The sequence below is a fragment of the Peromyscus leucopus genome, chromosome 7 (assembly GCF_004664715.2).
Source record: "Peromyscus leucopus breed LL Stock chromosome 7, UCI_PerLeu_2.1, whole genome shotgun sequence".
Classification (NCBI taxonomy): domain Eukaryota; kingdom Metazoa; phylum Chordata; class Mammalia; order Rodentia; family Cricetidae; genus Peromyscus; species Peromyscus leucopus.
The window spans coordinates 80,269,099-80,289,839 of NC_051069.1; the positions used below are offsets into that span (position 1 = coordinate 80,269,099).

At 38.0% G+C, this 20,741-nt stretch overlaps 1 long non-coding RNA gene across 1 annotated transcript; it reads left to right on the forward strand.

Annotated features, from left to right (window-relative positions):
- Positions 1–382: 382 nt before the first annotated feature.
- Positions 383–9,850, forward strand: LOC119088358. Its single transcript, XR_005092019.1, has 2 exons — positions 383–809; positions 8,410–9,850. It is a non-coding gene; the product is annotated as an uncharacterized LOC119088358 (long non-coding RNA).
- Positions 9,851–20,741: the final 10,891 nt, after the last annotated feature.

Consider the following 20,741-nt stretch of genomic DNA (forward strand, 5'->3'; position numbering starts at 1 on the left):
TCCCTAGCACCTTAGCAACTCTGAAGTCCATAACTGTATTTTTGCTGTTATTGCTCTTCTGTCTATCTGTCCATCAGTGGCTTCAAAGAAAAATGATATCAAATACAACATAGAATCATATAATAGTGAATGCCCACTACTTATATTTCCTCTATTATAATAGGAATCAATACACATAAACATTTTTAATTATATGAATGAGTTAAGCATTCCTATTTTTTTAATTTTCATCATAATACCCATTTTCTATAACAGAGAATCATTTTTTGTTATTATCCAAAAGAAAATTTTTCTTGAGAAAATTTTACTGTTTTTTTCATTGGTCATATTCATATTTAAAACAATTAGTTTTTTTTATAGTGTGTATGAATGTGTCTGTGTGGAGGCACATGCATGTGAATACAGGGACTTGCAGAGGGTAGAAGGTTATGATATATCTCAGGTGGAGTCACTGCTGATTTTTAGTCTCCAGACATGGGTGCTGGAAACTGAACTCAAATCCTCTGGAACAACAGCAAGTTCTCTTAATCACTGAGCCATCTCTCCAGCACCATGTCCCATTCATCATAATGAGAAACTTTTAGTAATCAGTATTGCAGAAAGTGCTCTATTTATTATGTATAGGTACATTTCTTTGTTGAATAATCCTTAACAACATTTCCTTTCCCAGAACTATTTGGAAGAGGGAATAATGAGATATAGAACTAAAACTTCTGAGGATCGTTACATGAAAAGCATTTTTAAAACTGACCATCAAAGAAATATCAAAGTTTAATGTTAAAAGACTGGAGAAACCCTGAACAATGAAGGTAAGAAATTTGCCTGGAGGAATGAAGGTATTGTGGATAAATAATACAAAAGATATCAACTACTGCTGTGGCTGATTTACTATGATAAACAGAAAATACTCTCTAGAGAGGAAAAACACAAATAGTCATAGTGAAACAGCAGCCTTTTCCCATGTCAATGAAAAAAAAAATGACATCACACCCACATCTGTGAAATTAATCTCTTTTTGTGTTCACAGGTACATTCACATAAGAGCATATGGGCGTGATATATGTATGTGTGTATGCACATGTCTGATATTTGTGTGCTGTCTCTATACCTCTAATTAAATCTGATTTTTTAGGTTTTATGGACACATTAGATTCAGATGCTGGGAGAACACCACAGTACTTGATACAGGGAAAAAACTTAAAGTAGCAGTTGGATGTTCGCTGTCACTCAAGGAGTTAAGTCCAGTCAAGTGCTCTTTATAGCTTTAATTAAACACAGTCACTGTTTTATACATTTATTGAAATTAATTATGAACATATTCATAAATTCCCATACAGTTGTGCATGATACATAACATTTAAAAATTATTTTTGAATTTATCATTTGATTTCATCATTTATATTTCTGTTAATAATAACATTTGTCATCTTATTAACTTATTTAATGACTTTTTTACCCAATCATGTTGGCACACTTCTTCAATTCTATGGCTTAGGAACCTGAGAGGAAACAGCCATAAATTCAAGGCCAACTTGATCTATATCGTGAGTTCTAGGTCAGTTAGTTCGACACAGGGAGGCCATATCTCAAACAAACAAATAAAACAAAACAGTGCCCTCCAAATCCCTGCTCTTTAACAGATTATAAGCTCCATAAAAACAGATGCTGTTTTTTTTTTAATCTCCCTGTAAACCTAGGGAAGCACTACTCTTAAAAATAATGGCATAAAAATTCAACATCATAATTCTAACTCTATTCTTAAACACATATTTTTATACCTACTGAGAAGTGTAGTTCTCAATTCTCATCAAAGAAACTTCTCTTTGAAACAGACCAGACCATTACAGAAAACCACAAGTAATCAAAATGCAGAAAAAAAGAGAGTGTATGATGCACAGTTTCAACTGATACTACCAACATAATTCTTGTGTGTAAGTTTCAGGGATCATTATGGAAAGGGGAAAAGAAGAGTTAGACAAATAGGAACTTCGATGTGAGATTGTGTCTTCTAGAAATGTCAGAGTGATGAACACCATGAAGTCTAATTAACATGACCTGTCAATGGTGACATCACTGGACACGCTAGCATGAAAAGTGAAAAGCTCACCTCACAGGGATTCAACCCTAAAGAACCACAGGCAACTAAGGAGAAATCGTCTTCCTTAAAGAAGAGCCCTCCTCTTACCCCAGTTAGCTATCCAGTACCAAGTGGCCAGCCCTGAGATCATCTACATAGTGTTAACATTTTACAGACCGAGCCAGTTGTGTTTACACAATTTGCAGGAATTTGAGAAAGAGTAGGAAGGTTTTAGTGGGAGGAGTTGGAGGGAGGAAAAGGAATTGAAGAAATGATGCAATTATATTATAACTTCAAAGCATATGAACTGAAAAATCTATTTTGAAAATTGGCATAATGTTGAAAATCTTGGACAGGCCATCCTCACATTATTTCAAAGTTAGCGTTCTTTCACTCTTGTGAGGATTTCCATTTTAGAACATTTTTCATTTTTCTGATGTGTCTGTAGAGACTATCTCCTCTCTGATTAGTATGATCTGCACTTTAATAGTCGGCGGGCAGACGGTTTCTTTATCAGCCCTTCATAAAATGTAGTTAAAGCCAAGTCTAGCTTGGCACATCAATCCAAAAGATGTTAACAATTTCATGCTAAGTTTACAACATCCTTATTGAAATTTTTTGTGCCCTTTGCTAATAATCATTCCAATGAAACATTTTCTGCTGATTGCTGACCACATAGATACTGCCCTCTGCTTGTCATTTGATTTGGTAGTGGAAGCCGTGCTGCCCCTCTCAGTAAAGGTAAATCAATAACACACAAATCAGAATGTTTACAACCTCAGCAGCGCCCATTTGCTGATATTGAGTACTCCCAAGTCCACTCACCCAGCACCCCTGGTGGTAAAGACCAAGGGTGGGGGAGTGAGTTTTCAGTGCAGGTAACCAGTACACAGATGACTCCTCACCAAAACATTCTTACCTGAAAGTGATAATTGTGGTCGATTTTTGGGGTGGTGGTGGTGGTGGTGATATTTGCTGTTTTATTTCATTTAGACGTTTTAGAACAGTATCAGTTTCTTAGTGATGGTAATGTAGAGAAAATTTCTCAGCCTTGTAGTAAGGCAAAAGATGATTATAGTCTTATAGTAATTATTTAAAGATCACATTAGAGAAGTGCCTTTGAAATTTGATGGGTACCTGAATCCCCTGTTAATCTTTTACAAGGCAAACTTCTGATTGTAAATTTAAGATGGAGGTTGAGACTCCAAATTTCCAGTGTTTCTCAGGTGATGGTGGTACTGGTAAACAGTGAGCATAGGCTGCACATGGAGCAGTGTGGCACTGGACAAAACTTTAACAGCCCACACAAAAGCATTGCTACTGTCTTTGGCCATGGCTCTCAGCCTAATTGCACACAAGCATCAGCTGCAAATGTTCAGAAATTGCAACTCAGTGGTCACTCAAATGTAATCAGAATATTGAAGGTAAGATGCAGCCATTAGTATTTTTTGGAAACTTCTGGGTGTTTCAAATGTGCTGTAAGAGAATTTGGCTTTGTTTACACAACTGATGAGGGCCATCTTACAATTCTGTAAGAAGCAGTTAGACGTGACAGTTATGTGGCGCCTTATCAATCTGATGCCCATTTTGGCTATTTTATCTCAGCTTTCTGTTTGTTTTTTACTGACTGAGAGCCTTCAGTTTCCCAAGTTTTCTTTGGAACCGTCTTTGGCATCTTGCTAGTTCCCTCATTAACAGGTGAAACAAAACTTGGGCTCACAATGCTTTGATGGTTTCTGTTTTATTTAATTAATTACTGTAATGTTTTCTGCTAGAAGTTACATTTCCTTTTTGAGTAGCTGCCAATCATTTTTGAAAGTTGTCAAAGAATGCATTATAATTCAATCTGTACATTATTTTCAATTCTTTCTATACCTCCTATCATTCTTGCTTCAGTCCTCATCAAACCAAGAATTGATGACTAGCTAGGTAATTGTGGACACACTGGGTCTTAAAAGTTCATTTTTGCAGGTCAGATTTATACAGTGAGCTATGTCAGTTCATTCTTGTTTGGACGATAGTTCCCTCTTTTATTAACAGGAGAAATGCTGTGGCATAACCATCAGCTGGGCCGATCTTAAAGCTGTTTTTCCACAATGGGGATAAATTGGCTGTACTCCACTGACACTTCCCCCAGCCTTTCCCTGTGACTGATGGCTCCCATTTGCAAGATGTCAGGCCAAGGTCTGAGGAACTTCCTTTAGCAGTGTAAATTGGCCCACTTGGCTTCATCAGCATAGTAATCTCAGCAGAGGCAAGGACCTGCCACTCTATCAGTTGATTGGGTTCACTGAAAGTTGTGATTCTAAAATTGTTCTGTTTCTCAGCTAAAGAGCATTGCATTGGAAGTGTCTAAGGTGAACATAACCATAAGTTAAAATGTCTTTAAAATGTAAGATTTAATAAAATAGTTAAAAGGATGTCTGTATATTAAAAAAAATTGCACATTTGATTCCATAAACACATTTAGCCTTTGATAAGTTCATTTTTTGGCCTCATCTTTAATATGATCCTTTGATTTCATTTTTCAAAGTTACATTTATTACTTACTTCTTTTCGTGTGTGTGTGTGTGTGTGTGTGTGTATGTGTGTGCCATGGCACATATGTGGATGTCAGAGGACAACTTGTGGGAGTTGATTTTCTCCATCCACCATGTAGGTCCCAAGTCTTCAGCCTTGGTAGCTTATACCTTAACCTGCTGAGCCATTTCACTGGTCCCAATATTATCTTTTAATATAAAATGTTTTGTTTATAGAGCTATTTTTCTTATCAAATTTATTCAATGCTCAGTAACTGTATAAAAAATACAGGTGGCTGAGAAGCAATTGCATCTAACATACACACTTGACTATCAGCGTATGATGTGATTATACAGCCCTCTCTCTCTCTGTCTCTCTCTCTGTCTCTCTGTCTCTGTCTCTCTGTCTCTCTGTCTCTCTGTCTCTCTCTCTCTCTCTCTCTCTCTTTCTCTCTCTCTCTCACACACACACACACACACACACACACCCCTACCACAGAATATTTTTCTGGATTCTCTTCTTCTGGGAGGTTACCCATTTATTCTGAGGATGTAATTCTTGAAATATTTTCTGGGTAAGTTTAGATTGCTGGGACAAAATACTTTATTTGGAGCTGTCTTGTGTGGTTTGTTGTTGGGTGTTGTCAACAGTGACTAGACTAAATAAATGTCTAGGGCGACGAGAATTAACCAGTAGTCATTTGAAGCCCCACGTGCTGAATAAGGTTATAGAGTATACGTGGGATGGTAAAAAGTAATAAACATTGTCTTATCAAGTGGCTTAGAAACTTATCTTCAAAGTTTTTCTTAATAGAGTTTATACATGCTTAAAGGTAATGGAAATTTTAGTATAATAAGTAAAATATGCTACGATGAATGCTAAGGAACATATTCTTATAAAATAACATTAATGGAAATATTTGTAATTCATTCTGCTCTTTAAAAGTTTATTAAATTTATTTTTTATAGAATGTGTTTTGATAATATACTTTTCCCTCCCCCAATTTCTCAAAGAACTTCCCACCCAACTTAGTGTTTTATCTCTTTCTATCACTCTTTGAAAAAAAAAGGAAAAACAACAAAAACCCCAAATTAAAATAGAAGCGGACAAACTAAAATAAAAAATTATCAGTAAGACAAAAAATACCAATAAAAAATAAAAAAAACACTTCAAAACAATCTGGAGTCTGTTTGTATTAACCAATTACTCCTGAGCAGGGGACCTATCCTGGGAAAGGGTTGATATACCCAATGACATTCCATAGGAGAAAACTGATTCTTCTTCTTTTTTTTTTCCTGGCATCTATCTTAAATAGCTTCTTGGCTAGGGGTGGTCCTTTGTTTCCACTTTCTCCTCTCAGAGCTGGCGTTTTGTCTGGTTTAAACATTTTTCATTTGGTACCTTAGACACATCTTCAATAATGTTAAGAAACAAAGGAGTCAGGACATTGTTGAGTGACCAGAGTTTGCTGATTAGTAATGTTATAAGAATCTGTAATGAAGAAATAAGAGGAAGAGGGAAAGGAAAGAAGGAAAAATAACATAGAAATGATGAAGTTAAACAAAAGTATTTTAACGTCAGTTCATATCTTGCCCTTGTTCTTTCTGGCTGGAATGAACATTGACCCTCACTGTACACAGAATTGTCTTACGATGCTGACTGTACTGGTATGGGAGCAGCAGTTTTTATTTGAACTGAAGTCTGGGTCATTTCGAACTTTGATTTGTGTCTGGCTCTCAGATCTTGTACAGGTACTTGAAAGTTGAAGTATTCTGGTTACTTGTGAACAGAAATAATTCATTGATCTGGTTGTAATCAATTTTACTAAAAGAGGGTCATTTCAAAGCATTATTTCTATAGTATATGATTTTTACTTTCCAAGGAAATAAAAAGTTTGATGCATGATCAGTGTTTATTGTTGTTCAAATTTTCTATCTTTGGTACCAAGGTATTATGAATCAGAATTTTTGTTACATTTTGAGAATTCTCAAGAAAGTAGTTGACTGTTGAAGGCTTAGTGTCACTTAAGTATTATTCAATAATGAGAGCATGGCTATACATTGCAAAATACTATTTAGAAATAACATTTGTGTTATTGTTATTGTTATTGTTATTGTGACAGTACATTTTTCAGAAGCTTTTTTAGATTGTATTTACTTTTTATTAACATGACTATGTATTAATTAAAGGGGGAGACTAAATTGGTAGTGTTTTGGCATTCTTAGTTCTTGCATTTCACACGTTTAATCTAGAACATCTTTTTTATAAGCCAATATTCACCTTTAAATAACTATGCCATGAAGTACCTAGGTTCTGATTCTCTCCCTCTCCATCCCCATCTCTCTCTCTCTCTCTCTCTCTCTCTCTCTCTCTCTCTCTCTCTCACACACACACACACACACACACACACACACATACACACTTAATATAGTGTATTATGAAGAAGAACAGAATTAAATATAACAAAAAACCTCACCAGGCTATTTTCAGGCTTACTACTACATGATTCTGAAGGTCACTTTCAGCATCTTGTTACTTTTAGAGTCAAATTTTCATGAAACATTTTGTGTAGCTGGATGGCCTCATAATATAGGAGTTGTAACTATAGCACCAATTTTTATCTATACATTATCATTTGTGTTAAGTGTGATAGCTTTGGCAGTCAATTTTAATAGGAAGGTATTAATTTCAAACAGTGGCCTGCATATAATGACAGCAATGAAGAGTATTCCCAGAGAATGCTCCTAAATTAATTTGTCAGTTTGACCTAGTAACGAAAATGCATACTAAAACACTGATGTGAATTGAAAATAAAATCACTGCACTTGACAGATTTAATAGTTTAAGTGATTTCAAATTAACCACATACCACTGACCGCAAGTGAGGAATGTGAGCTTTTCTCTTATAATGAAACATACTCTAGGGGCTCATTATACAGAGCAGAATAAATAAATGCATAGTAAATAAATCGGCACTGGGGAAGAGAGAGTGGAAACTACTTAATGATTCGTACATGCATACATAAAGATATCACAAGCAATTCGATACCAAACTCTTTTCAGTTTTATAGTGTTATAAATAAAAACTGCTGATCAGTAAATTCAAAGCATGATATATCTATTAAAGATATTAATAATGATAGAAACATCAGCTTTCTGAATGAAGTAGTGAATAACACAAGCTACTTTTCTTTTTTCTTTTTTCTTTTTTTTGGTTTTTCGAGACAGGGTTTCTCTGTGTAGCTTTGTGCCTTTCCTGGAACTCACTTGGTAGCCCAGGCTGGCCTCGAACTCACAGAGATCCACCTGGCTCTGCCTCCCGAGTGCTGGGATTAAAGGCGTGCGCCACCACTGCCCGGCTAGCAAGCTACTTTTCATGAAATATCTAAAATGTACTGCAATCCCATTTGTTTTCTATTTACCTAAAAATTCAAGTAATAATTTTGAGTCATTACTTTTTTAGCCTTTCTTACAGTATATATAGACATACAAATAACTTATTTCAGCTTATATAAATGTTATGATTTGAGCATCACATTTGATACTAATATCACCATTACTTCTCCATGAAAATTCATATATTTTTGCATCTGCACGAAAAGTAAAGACAATTTGAATACAATACTCAGACATTTTTGACTGCTAGGCAGAATGCATGGTCTATAAATATATATTGAAAGAACACAAGTGCCTTAATGTATTTGTTTAAAAAGTTAGCTTTTCTACTCTGCCCAGGATGGAATCTATATGGTGTCGTTCTTTATTCCCATAATTTATGAGGAAACTTATGAGGAGTCTTTGATGTCCTGCAGATGAAGGAAAAGGATATCAATTCTTTGCAACAGTAACCCACGTAAGTGGTACCAACTCTGATTTCCAGAAGAGCACATCTACAAATAGGGAGTGAAGCAATCTACACCATAAATCCAAAGAAGACCCCAGGAAAGCACTGTTGGTAAGCTATGCTGAAATTTGTCACTGCCACTGGGACCGCTCCAATCACTCTCTGTTTCACTCTTGGATCTTCTCTAACTAGATCAAGAAATGTCTTCTGGTGATGACTGACCTAGTGTAAACCACCAACCTTTCACAGAGGCATACTTACTTGTGTCTTAGTAGTTAATTTTCACATTGTTTTGACAAAATACCTCAAAGAAACAACTTCAGGGGAAATAATTTATTTTGGCTCATAGTTTTAGAAGGTCCATTGTCACTTGGCTCAATGTTTTGGGGTCACTCTTAGACAGAATATGTGTGGCAGATACGTCAAGACAGGAAGCAGAAAGAAAAATGAACATGAGTTAGGGACAGCATGCCCTTGAGATCTGCCCACATTGTCCTGTTGCCTCTAGCTAGACTTAACACTCTAGTTTCCTCAGCCTCTCAGAACAGCACCAACACTTGGAAACATGTGAATAATACATGTCCTTGGAACTGGACAGTGACAGGTCCTCAAGTAACATTAATGCATAGTTAAAGGAAGAAGTGGCCATTGTGAAGAAAAATTTCTGCTGACAAAGAATGGGGACCAAGTAGACACAGATGCTTAGGCCTAATATGAGAGAGAAAAATGCTATCAAATTATTTAGAAATGATTGAGAAAACCATACTCCACTGACAAATTATCTTGGTAAAATAGTTTATAATACGTAAAAGACTCAACAACCAGGGGCCAAAGAAATTACCTTAAAGAAAAGTTTCAAAAAACTGCATTCTGAAGGGAAAGGAAGATGGAGCAGGTAGCTAGGATTAAATTTGTATCAAGGATATTTTAAAACAGTTTTTGATGAGAGAAGTGCAGACATACATAGGTAGCTAATGACAGGAAGAGATCAGTAGAGAGCCAAAGAATGAAGATAGAGAGTCCACCTACAAGGTTATGATTACTGTTGGAGCAAAAAGATTTAAGTTAGGAACAGTAAAACATAAGACTCTACTTACTTGGGATTATGGTGAAGTAGTGATAGAAACAGCGCCAGTTTATTCTTCTTGCCTGTAGTGCTCAAGTAGTTGAGTATCTAAGAGCAATGTGTCTAATTTAAGTCAAACCTTAGTCTGAAGATGGGCATATCCTAACTTTACATAATTTTAGAAATAGGACCTTTAAAAACATGTTTAAAAATAAAAGGTATTTTTCCTAAGTCTCAGGTGCTTTAAATTGCATAATCAATAAGGAAATAATTCTTATACTGATTGTGTGAAGTTGGAGTGATCATTGGGTACTAGAAGTCATGTGGTCACACTATCAATGAATAGACAGACATCTCTTTCCTTGCCAAGGGTGGCAGGATCTACAGTAAGGAAGATTTTACTTGCAACTACCTACAAGTTGCACAACAAAAGTGTGTGATGACCCCCAAGAGATGAGAATGTGTGCTCCAGTTACGTCTTGTATTGTGACTTCAAGTACTGTACTAAATAGGAGTGAAACTATTGATAACTTTGTCTTATTCCTTACCCATGGTAACATTTAGAGTTTCTTCATTTTTCATCATGCTGGGTATAGGTTTGTTGGACACAGTATTTATTATGGTGAAGTATGCTCACCATAAACTTAGCACGACTTTTATGAAGTGATGTGAGATTTTGGCAGAGGCAAATGGATAATAAATAACATTTATTGATTTAAATGTGTGAGCCATCTCAGCATCTCTAGAATGAAGCCAACTTTCTGTGATATGTGATCTTTTTGAAGTGCTCTTGAATTCTGCCTGTTGCTATCTCTCTCTTTTCATTTATATATCTTTTGATTAATTTAGCTAAAATCTTAAAATCTTGTTTATCTTTTCAAAGAATCAACTCTTCATTTCACTGATTCCTTGTATTTCATTCATTATATCTGAATTTTGATAATTTCATCCCATCTACTCTTTCCAGGTTGGTTTGCTTTTTGTTCTTCCAGTGACTTAATGTGCATTATTGGAAATTTCATTTATTTATTTACTTGTTTGTTTTTATCTATCTATCTATCTATCTATCTATCTATCTATCTATCTATCTATGTATCTATCTATCTATCTATCTATCTATCTATCTATCTATCTGTGTTTTTTTGTTGTAAGGCACTTACAATTGTATGAACATTCCTATTAAGAATGTCTTTATTGTATCCCATAGATTTTAATAGTTTGTGGTTTTGTTTCTCTTCAATTCTAGGTTTATTGTTTTTTTGTTTTTTTCTTCACTGATCCAATTGTCAATCACGAATGTGTTGTGTAGTCTCTATGAGTTCAGGCACTTTCTGTAGTTTCAGTTGTTCTTAATTTGCACCTTTATTTCATTGTGTTCAGATATGTAGATGTTATTTCAACTTTTCTATTTGGTAAGAATATTTATATCCTAATATGTGGTTGATTTTGAAAGAAGTTCCATGGATTGTTGAGAACCTGTTCTAGAGTGTTTGTGTAGGATGTTCTGTAAATATCTGTTAAGTTTGTTTGACTTTGGTGTCATTTAACTGCAGTGTGTCTCTGTTTAGTTCTTGTTCAAATGACCCATTGTTTGGGTGGGAGCTCAACCTCAACCCCTGACACCCTGGCATCCATATACCCAAAGAGTCTGGAATGTTTGGCTGGGAGTTCCACCTCAACCCCTGGCACCCTGGCATCCATATACCCCAAAAGTCTGGAATGTTCTGGTGGAAAATCCACCTCAACTCCCCTCCCCCATCTCTTTCCCCAAACCCACCCCTTCAAAGCCCGCCAAACACAGCTCCTCCCCCAGAGAGACTCAAGACCACTCCCACAGGGTAATTAAGCAGCATCCCAGAAAACAAACACGTGGTTCTTCTGGTCTCTCATCCAGGTCGCCTCTCTGAGGGGCCGGGGAATCACCCGGGAATGCTTTACCCATTAAACCTGGGCTTTTCCAATTCAGTCTGATTCAGTTTAATTTGAATTGCTGCGTTGGCAGAGAGGCCTTCAGGGTATAAAAAGACTTACCACTCACCTCTTGATGGGTGTGGTGTATTTAAGTCATCCATTCTTGTTTGGGAGTTAATCTGTGGTTTTAATTCTAGCAGTGTTGGTTTTTTTTTTTTTTTTTTTTTTTTGAAACTGGCTGCACCTATGCTTAATAAACCTAAGTTGAGAATTGCAATATCTTCTTGGACTAGGCAACCCAGTAGGAGGAAAAGGGTCCCAATGGCAAGGAAAAGAGTCAGAGCCATCCCCTCTCCCACTTTAGGAGTCCCACATGTCCCCTAAGCTAAACAACCCCAGCATGTATGCAGAGGACCCAGCACAGACCTTTCCAGGTCCTGTGATTGCTGCTTCAGCTTCTTTGGGCCCCTAGGAGTCCTGCTTAGTTGATTCTCTGGGCCATGTTCTCATGTTTATTCTTTTTTTTTTTTTAATTGAACTATTGCTTCTAAATCTTCGGCAGATTTGGTTTGTGATCACAAATTCTTTAATCTGTTTCCTTTAATGGAACATTTTTCTTTCTTCTTTAATTTTAATAGTTTTGGTTTGTATAATAGCTTGGATTTACAATAGTCACCTCTTACTTAGTTTATTTATTTTCCTGTATTGAAAACAGATTTTTTTCATACAATATATCATGAATGTGGTTTCCCCTCCCCAAGTTTCTCCCAGTTCCTCCCTGCCTTCTCTCCCATCTGGATCCACACACCCTTTCTGTCTCTCCTTTGAAAACAAACAGACATCTAAGGAATAATAAAAATAAAATAAGATAAAACAAGAAGAAACAAACCAGAATATGACAACATAAACAAGTAGAAGAAAATAGAGCCACAGAAAAAGAACAAGAAACACATACAGACACAGAGACACACAGGTTCACATACAAAGGGATCCTATAAAACACAAAACCAGAAGCCATAAGACAGATGCAAAGGACCTGTAAGGGGGAAAATAATACCTCAACACAACATTATGAGACAAAGAGCCTCCAAACGTATAACTGAGTTTGTTTTGTGTAGGACATCTACTGCTGAGCATTTGACTTACCTTTAAGAGTAGTTTGTTTCCCAGTAGGAACTCCCCAGAGAAAACTAATTTTTCATTTGTGAGTGGCTATCAATTTGAGATTGCTTCTGGATTAGGGATGGGGGCCTGTGCCCACTTCTCCTCTCAACTCTAGGACCCCACCTGGTGCAGACTTGTGCAGGCCCTGGAAATGCCATAGTCTCTATGAGTTCATATGTGCCTTGGCCCTGCTGTGTCTTGAGGGTCTCCTTGGTGTCCTCCATCCACTCTGGGTCTTGCATTTTCTCCTCCTCTGTTTTCACAGTTCCCTGAGCCCTGATGGGAGGGATTTGATGGAAATATCCCATTTAGGGCTGAGTGTTCCAAGTTTCTCACTCTCTGCTCATTGTCTGTGTGTGGGTCTCTGTATTTATTCTTATCTGCTGCAGGATGATGACTGAGCAAGGCACTGATCTACAAGTATAGATCAATGTCTTAGGAGTCATTTTATTGTTATGTTCCTTTAATAGAACAGCAGTATTTGCTTGTCATCTAGGTCCCTTGCCTATCTAGTTTTAGGTTCTTGGTCAACCAAGCAGCATTGGGTATGGGTTCCATCTCATGGAATGGGCCTTAAATCAAATCAGATCTTAGTTTGTTCCTCCCACAAGCTTTGTACCAGCATATCTTGTGGGAAAGTCACCATTGTGGATGAAAGGGTTTAGAGCTGGGTTGGTGTTTATCTTTCTCTCATGGCCACTAGTCAGTAGGGTGAAGGCTTTAGATAGGCACCATCTCGATTTCTCCTTGTTCAATGAGTTATGCCGGTGTCATCCTCACCAATACAGCCTTGCTGTCATTTTATAGAGAGCAACCAAGGCCTTTCAACAGCCTGGGGTCCTTGGGGTTCCTATATTGGGCCCCTTTGGCCAAACACTTGACTGGATGTAACCCACTGACAGTATTAGAAGCTTCATGTGGTGACAAGAGATGTCCATCTGGCACTCTGTCTACCCTGTTATTTGGCTATTTGATTTAGATAGCCTTACTATATGTACATATTTTACAAAAAATTTTAGGTCTTGGAATGTACCTTCCTTAAATCTTCTGGCTTTAATATTTTCTGTTGAGTAATACTTGGATGTTATTCTGATTGACCTGCTTTCATAAATGTCTTGGTTATTCTCACTTTCAGCATTCTTTATACTTCTTAAATTCTGTGTTGTAAATGTTTAAACTATAATATGTTCATGTGCATTTTATTTTCTGGTCATATATATTTGAAGTTATGTAGGCTTCTATACCTGGATGGGCATATATTTCTCTAGGTATAGAACATTTCCACCTGATTTCACTGCAGTTTTTCTTAGGCTTATGAGTTGTTCATTTTCAGTATCATTTCAGTTAATCTTTTCTCAACAATTTTATCTCTTTATTGAATTCTGTTTTCATATACTATATTGAATTCTTTATTTCCTTCAGATATTTGCATTTGTTCTTCTGGGGTATGTTAATGTCCCTTGGGGGTTGTCTGAACACAGTAACAATAATGTGATTGATTTTTTTTCTTGGAACTCCTTCTAGGTCATTACTTTTCTTTCCTTCCTTCCTTCCTTCCTTCCTTCCTTCCTTCCTTCCTTCCTTCCTTCCTTCCTTCCTTCCTTCCTCCTTTCCTTCCATCCTTCCTTTCTTTCTTCATTTCTGTCCGTCTTTTTTTATTTTTATTTTTATTTTATTTTTTATTTTTTGGTTTTTCGAGACAGGGTTTCTCTGTGTAGCTTTGCACCTTTCCTGGAACTCACTTGGTAGCCCAGGCTGGCCTCAAACTCACAGAGATCAGCCTGCCTCTGCCTCCCAAGTGCTGGGACTAAAGGCGTGCACCACCACCGCCCGGCATGTCTTTTTTTAAATAAAATAAAATGTAATCAGATGAAATAAATCTGCCAATGCACAGATTATTTCCATTTCTTGGCTATTGTAAACAATGCTACATGAACATGGTAATGCATATGTCTCTTCAACATACTGATTTCATTTTCTATGGACACATATATGCATATACATCTGTGTTTGCTAACACTTGCTGTCCGTAAGCTTTCAGCAATGGCCATTCTTACTAGGGTAAGATGATATCCACTACAGTGTTGACTTACATTTTCCTGCTAGGAAAATATTTGAAGCATCTTTAATCTACAAAATTGTCATTTGTCTTCTTTTATTTTTTTTTTAAATTTTTTATTTTTATTTCTTTTTTAAAATTTATTTTATTTTACAATACTATTCAGTTCTACATAACAGCCATAGATTTCCTTGTTCTCCCCCTTCCTGCCCCCCTCCCCTTCCCCCCAGCCCACCCCCCCTTTCCCACCACCTCCAGATCAAGGCCACCCCCGAGGACTGAGATCGACCTGATAGACTCAGTCCAGGCAGGTCCAGTCCCCTCCTCCCAGATTGAGCCAAGTGTCCCTGTATAAGTCCCAGGTTTCAAACAGCTATCTCATGCAGTGAGCCCAGGACCTGGTACCACTGCCTAGATGCCTCCCAAACAGATCAAGTCAATCAACTGTCTCACCTATTCAAAGGGCCTGATCCAGTTGGGGGCCCCTCAGCCTTTGGTTCATAGTTCATGTGTTTCCATTCTTTCTTAGAAAATTGGGAATCAATCTCCCCCAAGAACCAGCTATACCATTCTTGGGCATATACCCAAGAAATGCTCAATCATACCAGAAGAGCACTTGCTCAGCTATGTTTATATCAGTATTTCTTTTTTTTTTTTTTAAAAAAAAAAACTTTGTATTGATTCTTTGTGGATTTCACATCATGCATCCTGATTCCACTCATCTCCCAGTCCCCTTGCTTCTGCTCTCTACCCTTGCAAGCCCCCAACCCTCAAAAAACCCACATTTTAAATTAAAACCAAAAAAGACACAAAAACAAACCTAACCAACCAACCAATCAACCAAAACAAACAAACAGCAACTACAACAAAATTGCAGCATGGAAGCTCTAGTGTGGCCCAGTGAGTCACACAGTATACCTTTTTGTCCATATATCTTTACTTGTAATGTTCATTGCAATGAGTCATTGGTTCAAGGCCTCTGGCTTCTGCTACATTGTAAATCCATGGGCAGGACCAGCTCTTCCATGCCCTTTAAGCCAGCTCTTCTGCCTTCTGCAGGTTGCAAAGGGTGGGGGCAGGTCATGTTTTTCTTACCCATTCCACCACATGGTGTACAAGGGAGGGGAAGGGGGCTTCTGCTCTCATGTCCACGGGACCAGCTCACCTGCATCCTTGCCAAAAAGGGGCTATTGTGCTGCCTGGGTAGGTGCAGGCCATGCTCTCCCATGGGCAGTTCTCCCACTCTTATGACCCCAGGGCCGGATTTCCCTCCTGTCATAGGCAGCAAAGGGCAGGGAAGTGGGGAGCTCATCTCTTCCTCACCCACTTCACTGTATGGCAGAGGATAGGTGGGACCAAATCTCTCACACAGGTTCAAGGGGTCAATCAATCACCTGCAACTCCTGTCAACAGATTCTGCTCTACTGTGTTGCCCTCGGGAGGTGCGGGGCCTACTTTTCTGAGTGCTACACCTAGTAAGGGGCAGGATGATCTCTCCTGTTCATGTAACTCGGGGACCAGTTTTTCCTGTCTGCAGTAGGTGGCAAGCGGTGAGGGATAAAGGGCAAAGGGCGAGGGGCAAGGGTGGCCGTGCTACCCCATGACAGACAGTAAGGCTGGTGCTCTTACTCTCGCATCTTCAGGGTCAACTCACCTGCACCCCCTCAAACAGGAACAGCTCTACTGGGCTGTCCAGGTGAGGTGCAGGGCCTGCTCTCCCGAGTGCTGTGGTTGGTGAGGGGCAGGGCCAGCTCTCCCTAGTGCTGCAGCCAGTAAGGGGCAGGACCAACTTTGCAGCCCTCTTCTCACTGCTTTTGGTAGTAATGGGAGCCATGGACCTCAACACTGACCACACTAATATGGCCCTAGGTGGTGGCTCAGACTTCTGACATGTGCCGTTGATGGCTTTACAGACCATGGATAGCAACATAGAGCCCAGCTGTGGTTAGAACATGGACCCAGACATGCTCCTTGGCAGCAATCTGGGCCGGATGTCACCATGGCTCCAGTTGTGCTAACTTTTGTGTTTTCTTATAATGGCTTGGTTTTTCCTCTGATCTTCAGGTAAGCTTTATTTATTAAAGCACAAATATTTCAGCACAAATAAAAGGTCACCACAACAGTCTATCCTAGAAATGGCTACATAAACAAAACCAGAACAATGGCAATATAATTAGACATTAATATGGAAATAGAAAATCTCAGTGTTCCACCCTTAGCTTACAGGCAACAAATCACTGCTGAGAGATGGAGAATTAGCTTCTCCCAGGGATGAGTCCCCTAACTCTGTGGTCAGCCTTGAAACCATATACATACAAACAACAAAAACAGATTCAGCAGATTGAATTTATATATTTGTATATATTTAGACATATATATATATCAAAAATAATGAAAAATATAAGACTGAATTTGGCAATGCAGGAGTAATGGAAGGAGGTGGAGGCAGAGGACTTGGGAGAGGATGAAGGAAGGAAAAGGAAGGGAAAAGTGGTATATTTATAATCATTTAGAATGCATAAACATTCAAAATTTTTAAAAATTGTAGTCAGGACCAGTGGAATAACTCAGTGAGGAAAGACACTTGCCATGAAACCTAATGACCTGAGTTCAATACCTGGATCCATATCATAAAAGTAAATAAACTGACTCCTGCACATTGTGTACATGAGATGTTGCACACATGCACATACTGATTCACAGAGCATACCCAACTAAATAAAATTAATAAGTAAATTGTGACTATTTGTTCAGATATTTTCTAGCCCAGCCACTTCTTACTCTTCCCTTAGAACCTTAATAGTGAATATTTTAGAGTTTCTTACATTTTCTAATGATTTCCAAGCCTTTGTAGATAAGTCAAAATGTCTTTTTATTGCTTTAAATCAATATTTTAGAAAAATCCTGCTGCCTTGTCTTCACATTTTATACTCTTTTCCTTTTGAATGTATAATTTAATATAAAATCTTTCTGTAAACTTTTTTTCTTTAAATGCTATGTGTGACTCTACAGTATCACTATCTTAGAGGTTGTTGCTATGAAGAGTCACTCAGTGATCACAAATGACCACACAACTCTTCTCTCTCTCTCTCTCTCTCTCTCTCTCTCTCTCTCTCTCTCTCTCCCTCTTTTTATTTTTCGAGACAGGGTTTCTCTGTGTAGCTTTGCACCTTTCCTGGGACTCACTTGGTAGCCCAGGCTGGCCTCGAACTCACAGAGATCCGCCTGCCTCTGCCTCCCGAGTGCTGGGATTAAAGGCGTGCGCCACCATCACCCGGCTTACCACGGCAACTCTTAAAAGAAAAACATTTAATTGGGATGGCTCACTTACAATTTTAGAGGTTCAATCCATTGTCATCATGGTGGGGAGCATGGTGGTGTGCAGGCAGACATGGTGTTGGCTACATCTTGATCAGAAGGCAACAGGAAGTCTCGTGAGGCACTGGGCATGGTTTGGGCATATATGAGACCTCTAAGCCCACGCCCACAGTGACACACTTCCTCCAACAAGGCCATATCTACTCCAACAAAGCCACACCTCCTAATAGTGCCACTCCCTATGAGCTTATGGGGGCCAATCACATTCAAACCACCACAATCACTTTAGTTCTTTTTTTAATCATTAATTTTCCTTTAGTGTTTTTCTTTTTTCCTTGAATGCTTGAATATATTTAGAAGATTATTTTAAAACCTTTTTTCTGCTATTGTTAATCTGTTGCCATTTGTACCAGATATTTGAACTCCTATGTAAATTTTATTTTTTAATATAGTAAATCCATTTTCCCTTTTATACATTTTTTATGTTGTATCTTGTCAAACCCAGGATAATGCTTGCTTTTAAAGAGTAATTCTGGCAAGCATCTGATTTATTGGCACACTGTGTATTCTTTGTCTAATTTTGGTTTAAGCCTTATTAGGATATCTATTACTCAAAGAGTAGGTAAGCTTCATTCTAATGTATAAACTAGTATCAATTTTACATTCAGCATTTAATGCACCTGCTGTCACTCTTTCTCATTAGAATGTTAACATTTCTCTGTCCACCTTAACTCTACTCCTGAAGAGGGGTTTCTCTAGTGTGCTTCATATAGTTTATAGTACTTTAAAACTTTTATTTTGAATTACTTAAGTATGTACACACATGCATAACTGTGTATAAGCACGTGTGTGTGAGTGAAGGTACCCATATAGACCATAAAGTTTGTTGAATCCCCTTGACCTGGAGTTGTAAGTTGTTCCGAGCAACTGCTGAGACTCAAACTTGGGTCCTCTATAAGTACAATATGTGCTCTTAACTGCTGAGCCATCTCTTCAACTGGGCTTCAAACATTTTAAATAAATTTTAAAGGTATTTTTAAATGGTTGAGGAGCTCAGAGTTCCATGGCCTCCTGGACCAAGTAGAGGAACCTAGTTTTTCTTGTTTAAGCCTATCTGCAATGCTCTGGAACAAGTTGGAAACTCCAGCTCCCCATCTTAGGTTTACCAGCACTGCCATGGAGCCTTATTCTATGCACAGTATGGCCTCCAGAACTTCCTATGTTAGCTCTTCCTATAGCTCCTTGGAATTTTGCTTCAGGAACCCACCCCACAAGTCCTCCCACACCAAGTGGAGGACTTCAGTTTCTTCTGTTTAGGACTATCTATTCCACCTGAAAAGTCCCTGAAGAAGAAATCTCACAGAGAAAAGTCACTTCTTAATCCTACAAAGGCTTACTACTCCCCTGAACACTGTAAATGCTTCCACTGAAAGAATAGAAGTAACCTGAGGAAAAATTAAAAAAATAAAAAAAGAAATTAAATCAACAAATTATTCCAAATGTGCAAATCCCAGGGCAAAACCAAAACAACTTGAAAAACAAAGACAAGTCTCATCCACATACTACCAATCCCATAATACTGACCCCTAATGAAAATGACCTGGCTGTGTGTCTCTGCATCTGTTCCAATCTGGTACTCTCTGATGATGATTAGATAAGGCACTTATTTATGAGTCTAGCAGGATATCATTATGCTGTGGGATAATGCTCTTGTACACTGTAAAGATTTATCACTCAAATTGGTTTAATAAAACGCTGATTGGCCAGTAGCCAGATAGGAAGTATAGGCAAGACAACCTAACTAGGAGAATTCCAGGAAAAGGAAAGGGTAGAGTCAGGAGTCTCTAGCAAGATGCAGAGGAAGCAAGATGAGAACGTAGTACTAAGAAAAGGTACCAAGTCATGTGGCTTAACATAGCTAAAAATTATGGGTTAATTTAAGCATAAGAGATAGTTAGTAATAAGCCTGAGCTAATGGCCAAGAATTTATAACTAATGTTAAATCTCTGAGTCAATTATTTGGGAAGTGGCTGCCAGGTATTTGGGAGTCACTGGTTGACACACATATTTCCACCTACATCATTAGGAGTCACTTTATTGATACTTTTTTTTTTTTAGACCACTGTGCTTGGTTTTACTGTAGGTCTCTGGGATATCTAGTCTCTGGTTCTTGATTACCCAAGCAGTGTCAGGCATGAGTTTCCTCTCATGAAGTGGGCCTTAAGTCAACTCAGGCATTGGTTGACTCCCACTAGTTTTGTGCTACTATTGCCCTAGCATATTTGAGATCCACAGCCAGACATTATGTGGAGAGGCAATGTGAGGTTTACATCAAATCCTTTCCCTCTGAGCTGAGGGAATCCAGTGGAAGAGGAAGTAAAAAAATTGTAAGAGCAAGAGAAAATGGAGGACACCAGGAGAACAAGACACTCTGAATCAACTAAGCAAGGTGTATATGAGCTCACAGAGACTGAAAGATCAAGCACAGGCCTACATAGGTGTGCCACAGTTCTTCTGTGTCTATATTATATCCATTAGCTTAGTATTTTTATGGGACTCCTAACTATGAGAACAAGTGATTCCTTGTCTGTTATGTCTGTTCTTAGGACTCCTCTCTTCCTGTTGGGTTGCCATGTCCAGCTTTCATATGATAGCTTTTGCTTCATCTTAATATATTTTATTTTGTCAACAAAAAAAAGAAAAGAAAAATAAAATGACCTGGAAGAAGTTCAAAAAAAAAAAAAAAACCAAATGATTATTATTATGTTCAGAAAATCTCCAA